Source organism: Dermochelys coriacea, chromosome 6, assembly GCF_009764565.3.
Source record: "Dermochelys coriacea isolate rDerCor1 chromosome 6, rDerCor1.pri.v4, whole genome shotgun sequence".
In the NCBI taxonomy this organism is placed as follows: domain Eukaryota; kingdom Metazoa; phylum Chordata; order Testudines; family Dermochelyidae; genus Dermochelys; species Dermochelys coriacea.
In genome coordinates, this window is record NC_050073.1 from 5,944,913 (window position 1) to 5,956,247 (window position 11,335).

The following is an 11,335-nucleotide window of genomic DNA, read 5'->3' on the forward strand; positions in this document are numbered from 1 at the left end:
GCCGCCCCCTATCGCCCCAGCATTCAGGTCAACCCATCAAGAGCCCCGTCGTGGGTCCGCACCCTGTCTGCCCGTCTCGCTGGGCCAGGGGCTTTACCAAGGCCCCATCGGGAAGCAACCAGTCCATAACCCCAGCCCCCCATGCGCTGCGAGAGGAGTTGCGGGAGTTCCTAGAAGACGTCCGTGGCTCCCGCAACAAAGTCCAGCTTGCCCTCCAGCGATGGGGGGACTTTAATCAAATCCTCCGGGCCGCAAGGGCCCTCATGGGGGAGGGGAAAAGGACCGGGAGACAGGGCGCCGCGCCTACCAGCGGGTCCGCCACTTCCGTGACTCCTTACTCACCTACGGGTGGGTCACGGACTGCTACGCGGCCCGCCGGGAGCCACGAGCATCCCTGCCGGCGAGGATCCCCCCCAGTCCTCCTCATGGCACCCTTTACCATCGCAACATTGAACACCCGTGGCTGTAAGATGGGTCTCCGCAGGTCCCAGGTGCTCTCCTTCCTTCGAGAGGGGAGGTACTCTGTGGTTTTCCTGCAGGAGACCCATACGGATCCGACCGCCGAAGACAGCTGGCGGCTGGATTGGGGGGACAGGGTCTACTTTAGCCACCTCACAGTTCATACGGGTGGAGTGGCGACCCTGTTCTCCCCCGACCTACGGCCCGAGGTGCTGGGGTCGCCGAGGCTGTGCCGGGTCGCCTGCTGCACCTCCGGGTCCAAATGGAGGGGCTCGTAGTCAACCTCGTCAACATCTATGCCCCAGCAGCGAGCCCGGAGCGGCTGCAATTCTATCAGCAGGCATCCGCCTCCTCGGCACCTTGGATCCTCAGGAGTGCCTGGTCCGGGAGGGGACTTTAACATCACCTTGAGGAACGGGACCGCTCGGGAACCGAGAAGAGCCCGGCCGCCGTCGCCGTCCTCCAGGAGATAGTCGAACACCACTCCCTGGTGGACGTCTGACCGACCACCACCCGGATGACACTTCCACGTTCACCTTTGTCCGGGTGGAGGCCCATCGGTCGCGCCACTCCCGGTTGGACCGCATTTATTTATCACGCTTTCATCTTACACGAGCCCACTCCTCCAGCCCCGGCCGGCCCCATTTTCGGACCATCAACTAGCCACCGTGACAGCCTCTCTCTGCGCGGAGAGGCCGGGCCGGCCTATTGGCATTTTAACAACAGCTTGCTGGAGGATGCGGGCTTCGTGGCGTCCTTCCGGGAGTTCTGGCTGGCCTGCGAGGGCAGCGGCGTGCCTTTCCCTCGGCACGGCGGTGGTGACGTAGGGAAGGTGCGCGCCCGGCTCTTCTGCCGTGACTTGTCTGTACAAAGTGCAAGCTGGTCTCCATATTGGAAGAGAAGATTGAAGGTCTGGAGCAACAGGTAACGACCCTGCGTTGTATACGAGAGACTGAGGATTTTCTGGACCAAACTCAGGAAGCCTTCTAGGGGCACAAAGCTCTAAAGATGTAGAGCAGGTTGCACAGAGGAGCCAAGAGGCCAGTGAAGAAGCTTGGCAACATGTGACCTCCAGAAGAGGTAAGCGGAATGTCCGGGTTCCAGTAACACAGACACAGGTAACTAACCGCTTTCATGTTCTCTCACAGGTACCAATGCGGAGAGTGGACCAGATGATATGTCTGGGGGGAGAAAGCAGAAGGAGACTCCGCTGGTTGGAGGCATGAGCTGCATGTCTGAGGTTGGGGGTTCCACACACCACCACTCCCAAGGAGGAGAGGCTGGTGGTGGTGGTCGGGGACTCTCTCCTCCGGGGACTGAGTCATCTATCTGCCGCCCTGACCGGAAAACCGAGAGTCTGCTGCTTGCCATGGGCTAAGATTCGTGATGTGACGGAGAGACTGCCGAGACCTCAAGCCCTCGATCGCTAACCCCTTCCTGCTTCTCCACGTGGGCACCAATGATACTGCCAAGAATGACCTTGAGCGGATCACTGAGGACTACGTGGCTCTGGGAAGAAGGATAAAGGAGTTGGAGGCGCAAGTGGTGTTCTCGTCCATCCTCCCCGTGGAAGGAAAAGGCCTGGGTAGGGACCGTCGATCGTGGAGGTCAACGAATGGCTACGCAGGTGGTGTCGGAGAGAAGGCTTTGGATTCTTTGACCATGGGATGGTGTTCCATGAAGGAGGAGTGCTGGGCAGAGACGGGCTCCATCTTACGAAGAGAGGGAAGAACATCTTTGCCAGCAGGCTGGCTAACCTAGTGAGGAGGGCTTTAAACTAGGTTCACCGGGGGAAGGAGACCAAAGCCCTGAGGTAAGTGGGAAAGCGGGATACCGGGAGGAAGCACAGGCAGGAAGGTCTGTGAGGGGAGGGCTCCTGCCTCATACTGGGAATGAGGGGCGATCAACAGGTTATCTCAAGTGCTTATATACAAATGCACAAAGCCTTGGAAACAAGCAGGGAGAACTGGAGGTCCTGGTGAAGTCAAGGAATTATGACGTGATTGGAATAACAGAGACTTGGTGGGATAACTCACATGACTGGAGTACAGTCATGGATGGTTGTAAACTGTTCAGGAAGGACAGGCAGGGCAGAAAAGGTGGGGGAGTAGCACTGTATGTAAGGGAGCAGTATGACTGCTCAGAGCTCCGGTACGAAACTGTGGAAAAACCTGAGTGTCTCTGGATTAAGTTTAGAAGTGTGTGCAACAAGAGTGATGTCATGGTGGGAGTCTGCTATAGACCACCGGACCAGGGGGATGAGGTGGATGAGGCTTTCTTCCGGCAACTCACGGAAGCTACTAGATCGCATGCCCTGATTCTCATGGGTGACTTTAATTTTCCTGATATCTGCTGGGAGAGCAATACAGCGGTGCATAGACAATCCAGGAAGTTTTTGGAAAGCGTAGGGGACATTCCTGGTGCAAGTGCTAGGGGAGCCAACTAGGGGGAGCGCTTTTCTTGACCTGCTGCTCACAAACCGGGTAGAATTAGTGGGGGAAGCAAAAGTGGATGGGAATCTGGGAGGCAGTGACCATGAGTTGGTTGAGTTCAGGATCCTGACGCAGGGAAGAAAGGTAAGCAGCAGGATACGGACCCTGGACTTCAGGAAAGCAGACTTTGACTCCCTCAGGGAACAGATGGCCAGGATCCCCTGGGGGACTAACATGAAAGGGAAGGGAGTCCAGGAGAGCTGGCTGTATTTCAAGGAATCCCTGTTGAGGTTACAGGGACAAACCATCCCGATGAGTCGAAAGAATAGTAAATATGGCAGGCGACCAGCTTGGCTTAATGGTGAAATCCTAGCGGATCTTAAACATAAAAAAGCTTACAAGAGTGGAAGGTTGGACATGACCAGGGAAGAGTATAAAATATTGCTCGGGCATGTAGGAAAGATAGTCAGGAGGGCCAAATCGCACCTGGAGCTGCAGCGAGCAAGATGTCAAGAGTACAAGAAGGGTTTCTTCTTCAGGTAGTTGGCAACAAGAAGAAAGCCAAGGAAATGTGGGCCCCTTACTGAATGAGGGAGGCAAGCTAGTTACAGAGGATGTGGAAAAAGCTATGTACTCAATGCTTTTTTTTGCCTCTGTTTTCACACTAACAAGGTCAGGCTCCCAGACTGCTGTGCTGGGCATCACAAAATGGGAAGAGATGGCCAGCCCTCTGTAGAGATAGAGGTGTTATGGACTATTTAGAAACAGCTGGACGTGCACAATTCCATGGGGCCGGACGAATTGCATCCGAGAGTGCTGAGGGAATTGCGGCTGTGATTGCAGAGCCCTTGGCCATTATCTTGAAACTCGTGGCGAACGGGGGAAGTCCCGGATGACTGGAAAAGGCTAATGTAGTTGCCCATCTTTAAAAAAGGGAAAGAGGATCCTGGGAATACAGGCCAGTCAGCCTCACCTCAGTCCCTGGAAAAATCATGGAGCAGGTCCTCAAAGAATCAATCCTGAAGCACTTAGAGGAGAGGAAAGTGATCAGGAACAGTCAGCATGGATTCACCCAGGGAAGGTCATGCCTGACTAATCTAATCGCCTTTTATGATGAGATTACTGGTTCGGTGGATGAAGGGAAAGCAGTGGATGTATTGTTTCTTGACTTTAGCAAAGCTTTTGACACTGTCTCCCACAGCATTCTTGTCAGCAAGTTAAGGAAGTATGGGCTGGATGAATGCACTATATGGTGGGTAAAAGCTGGCTAGATTGTCGGGCTCAACGGGTAGTGATCATGGCTCCATGTCTAGTTGGCAGCCGTGTCAAGTGGAGTGCCCCAGGGGTCGGTCCTGGGCCCGTTTTGTTCAATATCTTCATAAATGTCTGAGGATGGTGTGGATTGCACTCTCGCAAATTTGCGGTGATACTACACTGGGAGGAGTGGTAGATACCTGGAGGGGAGGGATAGGATACAGAAGGACCTAGACAATTGGAGATTGGGCCAAAAGAAATCTAATGAGGTTCATAAGGATAATGCAGGGTCCTGCACTTAGGATGGAAGGACTCCAATGCACCGCTACAACTAGGGACCGAATGGCTCGGCAGCAGTTCTGCGGAAAAGGACCTAGGGGTGACAGTGGACGAGAAGCTGGATATGAGTCAGCAGTGTGCCCTTGTTGCCAAGAAGGCCATGGCATTTTGGGATGTATAAGTAGGGGCATAGCGAGCAGATCGAGGGACGTGATCGTTCCCCTCTATTCGACACTGGTGAGGCCTCATCTGGAGTACTGTGTCCAGTTTTGGGCCCCACACTACAATAAGATGTGGATAAATTGAAAGAGTACAGCGAAGGGCAACAATGATTAGGGGTCTAGAGCACATGACTTATGAGAGGCTGAGGGAGCTGGGATTGTTTGTCTGCAGAGAGAAGATGAGGGGGATTTGATAGCTGCTTTCAACTACCTGAAGGGTTTCAAGAGGCTGGCTCTAGACTGTTCTCAATGGTAGTCGATGCCAGAACGAGAGTAATGGTCTCAAGTTGCAATGGGGGAGGTTTGATTGGATATTAGGAAACTTTTTCACTAAGAGGGTGGTGAACACTGGAATGGCGTTGCCTAGGAGGTGGTAGAATCGCCTTCCTTGGAGGTTTTTAAGGTCAGGCTTGACAAGCCCTGGGGATGATTTAACTGGGACTTGGTCCTGCTTTGAGCAGGGGTTGGACTAGATGACCTTCTGGGGTCCCTTCCACCCTGATATTCTATGATTCTATGATTCATTACTACACCCGGGGCACCAGCCGACGGAGGGATGCAGCGATAGAGCAGTTGGAACGGGAGGTCTTAGAGCTGGAGAGGCGTCTGGCCGCCAGCCCCGAGGATCCACCCCTCTGCGGAGCGTGCCGGGAGAAGCGGGAGGAGCTCCGGAGCCTCGAGGACCATCGGCCCCGGGGTGCCTTTGTTCGATCCCGCATCCGTCTCCTTCGGGAGATGGATTGCGGCTCCCGCTTCTTCTACGCCCTGGAAAAAAAGACGGGGGCTAAGAAACATATCATCTGCCTACTGACAGAAGATGGCACCCCCCTCACGGATCCGGTGGAGATGTGCGAGAGGGCGAGAGCCTTCTACGCAAGCCTTTTCTCCCCGGAGCCGACCGATCCTAACGCTTGCAGAGTGCTGTGGGAGGAGCTCCCGACGGTCAGCGTGGGCGACCGAGACCGGCTAGAGCTGCCTCTCACTCTGGCCGAGTTCTCGGAAAGCCCTCCGTCGCATGCCCACCAATAATCTCCGGGCATGGACGGGCTGACCGTGGAGTTCTACCGCGTGTTCTGGGACGTCCTGGGCCCAGACCTAGTCACCGTCAGGGCCGAGTCTTTGCAGAGCGGGGTCCTCCCTCTTTCGTGCAGGCGAGCCGTGCAAAATCGTGGCAAAAAGCCATCTCCCTGAGGCTAGGGTCCGTGCTGGCGGACGTGGTCCACCCAGACCAGACCTACACCGTCCCGGGCCGCAGTATCTTCGACAACCTATATCTGGTCCGGGACCTATTGGAACTTGGGTGTAGGGATGGTCTGTCGTTCGCCCTCCTGTCCTTAGATCAAGAGAAGGCGTTCGACAGGATGGATCACGGGTATCTCCTGAGCACTCTGCAGGCATTTGGCTTCGGACCCATGTTTGTGAACTTTCTCCGAGTGCTGTACGCTTCCGCAGAGTGTCTGGTAAGACTCAACTGGACCCTGACCGAACCGGTCAACTTCGGGCGAGGAGTACGGCAGGGGTGCCCCCTCTCAGGCCAGCTCTACGCTCTGGCGATCGAGCCCTTCCTCTGTCTCCTCCGAAGGAGGTTGACAGGGTTGGTGCTGAGGGAGCCGGAGCTGCGGCTGGTCCTGTCGGCGTACGCTGATGACGTGCTCCTCATGGTCCAGGACCCGGGCGACTTGGTGCGAGTGGAGGCTTGCCAGGCCATCTATTCAGCAGCCTCCTCTGCGTGGGTCAACTGGGTCAAGAGCTCTGGCTTGGTGGTAGGGGACTGGCGGCAGGCGAGCCCCCGCCCACCGCGCTTCAAGCCATCCGGTGGAGCACGGGTCCGCTGCTCTATCTGGGCGTTTACCTTTCTGCCACGCATCCCTCTCCGCCGGAGAACTGGCAGAATTTAGAGGGCGGGGGTGATAGAGCGGCTCCGGAAATGGACAGGACTACTCCGGTGCCTCTCCCTTCGAGGGAGAGCGTTAGTGCTTAATCAACTAGTCCTGTCCATGCTTTGGTACCGGCTCAACACCCTGGTCCCGGCCCCGGCTTTCCTGACCAACCTGCGGACATCGATTCTGGAGTTCTTTTGGTCAGGACTGCACTGGGTCCCTGCAGGGGTTCTCCATCTACCTGTGGAGGAGGGAGGGCAGGGCCTCAAATGTCTGCTTACTCAGGTCCATGTCTTCCGCCTCCAGACCCTGCAGAGGCTCCTTTATGGTGCAGGTAGTCCGGCGTGGAGCATACTGGCGCACGCCTTCCTGCGCCGCTTCCGAGGGCTCCGATACGACCGGCAGCTCCTTTATCTCCATCCGAGAGGTCTTCCGCGAGACCTCTCCGGGCTGCCGGTCTTCTACCAGGACCTCCTCCGGACCTGGAAACTCTTTACAACGAGCAGGTCCGTGGCGGCCACCGAGGGGGCAGATCTCCTCGCGGAGCCCTCCTACACAACCCCCAGCTCCGTTTGCAGGTGGCGGAGTCCCGACTCGGTGCGCCAGAGGTTGGTCCTGGCAGAGGTCACAAGAGTCGGAGACCTCCTGGACTATGACCAGGGAGACTGGCTGGATCCCTAACCTTCGCTCAGCGCATGGGGCTTTCCAGACCTTGTACTCCCCGACGGCATACTTCAGGAGGTGAAGGCCGCTTTGCCGCCCGCTGCTCGGGTTATCTCGACCGGGTCCTGCACGGAGGGCACGCCCCGCCCACCCACTACCCCAGGCCCGCCGGACCTTTTAATTGGACCCCTGCCCCGTGGACCCAACCAATCCCTTCACCCCTTCACTAGAAGCCGGCTGCACGAGATGCAGCCGGTCTGTTTTCAAACCGCGCCAAGAAAACATCTCTACACGCTTGTGCTTCACACCCTTCACGCCCGCACCCTCGTGTCCCGCCCCGATACAAAATGGCGGGACCTCCTGCCACCTTTGGAGGGTGAAGAGCCCCGGTGGGCCAGCCTATATTCCATCTTAGTCCCAAGCCCGCCGGGGATGTCAGTTGGCGGCTCCTTCACGGAGCCGTGAGCACAGGCGTGTACTTGGCGTGGTTCACCACAATCCCAGACACCTGCCCCTTTTGCGGCGTGAGGGATACCCTGGCACATGCATACCTGGAGTGTGCCAGGCTGCAGCCCCTATTCCGGCTCCTCACCAATATCTTATTACGTTTCTGGTTGCACTTCTCCCCTCACCTTCTCATTTATGCACTCCCTATCCGTGGCCCCACAAAGTCCCGGGATCTCCTGGTCAACCTCCTCCTGGCCCTAGCTAAAATGGCCATCTACAAAACCAGAGTGAGGAGGTTGGCCGATGGAGTCTCCTGTGACTGTAGGGCCTATTTCCGATCCTCGGTCCGTTCACGTATCCGGGCAGAGTTCCTCTGGGCGGCGTCCTCTGACTCCCTTGACGCCTTTGAGGAGCAGTGGGCTCTGTCCGGGTTCTCTGCTCGGTGTCCCCGTCCGGTTCCCTTCTTTTGACCCTTTGACCGCACTCCTGTCCCTGTTATTTTATTAGTTGTCCCCCGGAATTTTTTGGGTATCTAGGTCCTGTGGATCCCCCTTTTAGGCTGGGGGGGATCCTTTAGCTGTTGACGGGCCTCGCCCGCCCACTTCCCGGATCCCAATAAGACCAGCGGGTCCGCCACTTCCGTGACTCCTTACTCACCTACGGGGTGGGTCACGGACTGCTACGCGGCCCGCCGGGAGCCACGAGCATCCCTGCCGGCGAGGATCCCCCCCAGCCCTCCTCATGGCACCCTTTACCATCGCAACATTGAACACCGTGGCTGTAAGATGGGTCTCCGCAGGTCCCAGGTGCTCTCCTTCCTTCGAGAGGGGAGGTACTCTGTGGTTTTCCTGCAGGAGACCCATACGGATCCGACCGCCGAAGACAGCTGGCGGCTGGATTGGGGAGACAGGGTCTACTTTAGCCACCTCACAGTTCATACGGGTGGAGTGGCGACCCTGTTCTCCCCCCGACCTACGGCCCGAGGTGCTGGGGTCGCCGAGGCTGTGCCGGGTCGCCTGCTGCACCTCCGGGTCCAAATGGAGGGGCTCGTAGTCAACCTCGTCAACATCTATGCCCCAGCAGCGAGCCCAGAGCGGCTGCAATTCTATCAGCAGGCATCCGCCTTCCTCGGCACCTTGGATCCTCAGGAGTGCCTGGTCCTGGGAGGGGACTTTAACATCACCCTTGAGGAACGGGACCGCTCGGGGACGGAGAAGAGCCCGGCCGCCGTCGCCGTCCTCCAGGAGATAGTCGAACACCACTCCCTGGTAGACGTCTGGCGCGACCACCACCCGGATGACACTTCCACGTTCACCTTTGTCCGGGTGGAGGCCCATCGGTCGCGCCACTCCCGGTTGGACCGCATTTATTTATCACGCTTTCATCTTACACGAGCCCACTCCTCCAGCATCCGGCCGGCCCCATTTTCTGACCATCACATAGCCACCGTGACAGCCTCCCTCTGCGTGGAGAGGCCGGGGCCGGCCTATTGGCATTTTAACAACAGCTTGCTGGAGGAGGCGGGCTTCGTGGCGTCCTTCCGGGAGTTCTGGCTGGCCTGGCGAGGGCAGCGGCGTGCCTTTCCCTCGGCACGGCGGTGGTGGGACGTAGGGAAGGTGCGCGCCCGGCTCTTCTGCCGTGACTACACCCGGGGCACCAGCCGACGGAGGGATGCAGCGATAGAGCAGTTGGAACGGGAGGTCTTAGAGCTGGAGAGGCGTCTGGCCGCCAGCCCCGAGGATCCACCCCTCTGCGGAGCGTGCCGGGAGAAGCGGGAGAAGCTCCGGAGCCTCGAGGACCATCGGGCCCGGGGTGCCTTTGTTCGATCCCGCATCCGTCTCCTTCGGGAGATGGATTGCGGCTCCCGCTTCTTCTACGCCCTGGAAAAAAAGACGGGGGCTAAGAAACATATCATCTGCCTACTGGCAGAAGATGGCACCCCCCTCACGGATCCGGTGGAGATGTGCGAGAGGGCGAGAGCCTTCTACGCAAGCCTTTTCTCCCCGGAGCCGACCGATCCTAACGCTTGCAGAGTGCTGTGGGAGGAGCTCCCGACGGTCAGCGTGGGCGACCGAGACCGGCTAGAGCTGCCTCTCACTCTGGCCGAGTTCTCGGAAGCCCTCCGTCGCATGCCCACCAATAAATCTCCGGGCATGGACGGGCTGACCGTGGAGTTCTACCGCGTGTTCTGGGACGTCCTGGGCCCAGACCTAGTCATCGTCTGGGCCGAGTCTTTGCAGAGCGGGGTCCTCCCTCTTTCGTGCAGGCGAGCCGTGCTCGCCTTATTGCCGAAGAAGGGGGACCTCCACGATTTACGAAATTGGCGTCCCGTCTCGCTCCTCAGCACGGACTACAAAATCGTGGCAAAAGCCATCTCCCTGAGGCTAGGGTCCGTGCTGGCGGACGTGGTCCACCCAGACCAGACCTACACCGTCCCGGGCCGCAGCATCTTCGACAACCTATATCTGGTCCGGGACCTATTGGAACTTGGGTGTAGGGATGGTCTGTCGTTCGCCCTCCTGTCCTTAGATCAGGAGAAGGCGTTCGACAGGATGGATCACGGGTATCTCCTGAGCACTCTGCAGGCGTTTGGCTTCGGACCCAGGTTTGTGAACTTTCTCCGGGTGCTGTACGCTTCCGCAGAGTGTCTGGTAAGACTCAACTGGACCCTGACCGAACCGGTCAACTTCGGGCGAGGAGTACGGCAGGGGTGCCCCCTCTCAGGCCAGCTCTAAGCTCTGGCGATCGAGCCCTTCCTCTGTCTCCTCTGAAGGAGGTTGACAGGGTTGGTGCTGAGGGAGCCGGAGCTGCGGCTGGTCCTGTCGGCGTACGCTGATGACGTGCTCCTCATGGTCCAGGACCCGGGCGACTTGGTGCGAGTGGAGGCTTGCCAGGCCATCTATTCAGCAGCCTCCTCTGCGCGGGTCAACTGGGTCAAGAGCTCTGGCTTGGTGGTAGGGGACTGGCGGCAGGCGAGCCCCCGCCCACCCGCGCTTCAAGCCATCCGGTGGAGCACGGGTCCGCTGCTCTATCTGGGCGTTTACCTTTCTGCCACGCATCCCTCTCCGCCGGAGAACTGGCAGAATTTAGAGGGCGGGGTGATAGAGCGGCTCCGGAAATGGACAGGACTGCTCCGGTGCCTCTCCCTTCGAGGGAGAGCGTTAGTGCTTAATCAACTAATCCTGTCCATGCTTTGGTACTGGCTCAACACCCTGGTCCCAGCCCCGGCTTTCCTGACCAACCTGCGGACATCGATTCTGGAGTTCTTTTGGTCAGGACTGCACTGGGTCCCTGCAGGGGTTCTCCATCTACCTGTGGAGGAGGGAGGGCAGGGCCTCAAATGTCTGCTTACTCAGGTCCATGTCTTCCGCCTCCAGACCCTGCAGAGGCTCCTTTATGGTGCAGGTAGTCTGGCGTGGAGCATACTGGCGCACACCTTCCTGCGCTGCTTCCGAGGGATCCGATACGACCGGCAGCTCCTTTTTCTCCATCCGAGAGGTCTTCCGCGAGACCTCTCCGGGCTGCCGGTCTTCTACCAGGACCTCCTCCGGACCTGGAAACTCTTTACAACGAGCAGGTCCGTGGCGGCCACCGAGGGGGCAGATCTCCTCGCGGAGCCCCTGCTACACAACCCCCAGCTCCATTTGCAGGTGGCGGAGTCACCCTCCTCCTGGCCCTAGCTAAAATGGCCATCTAGAAA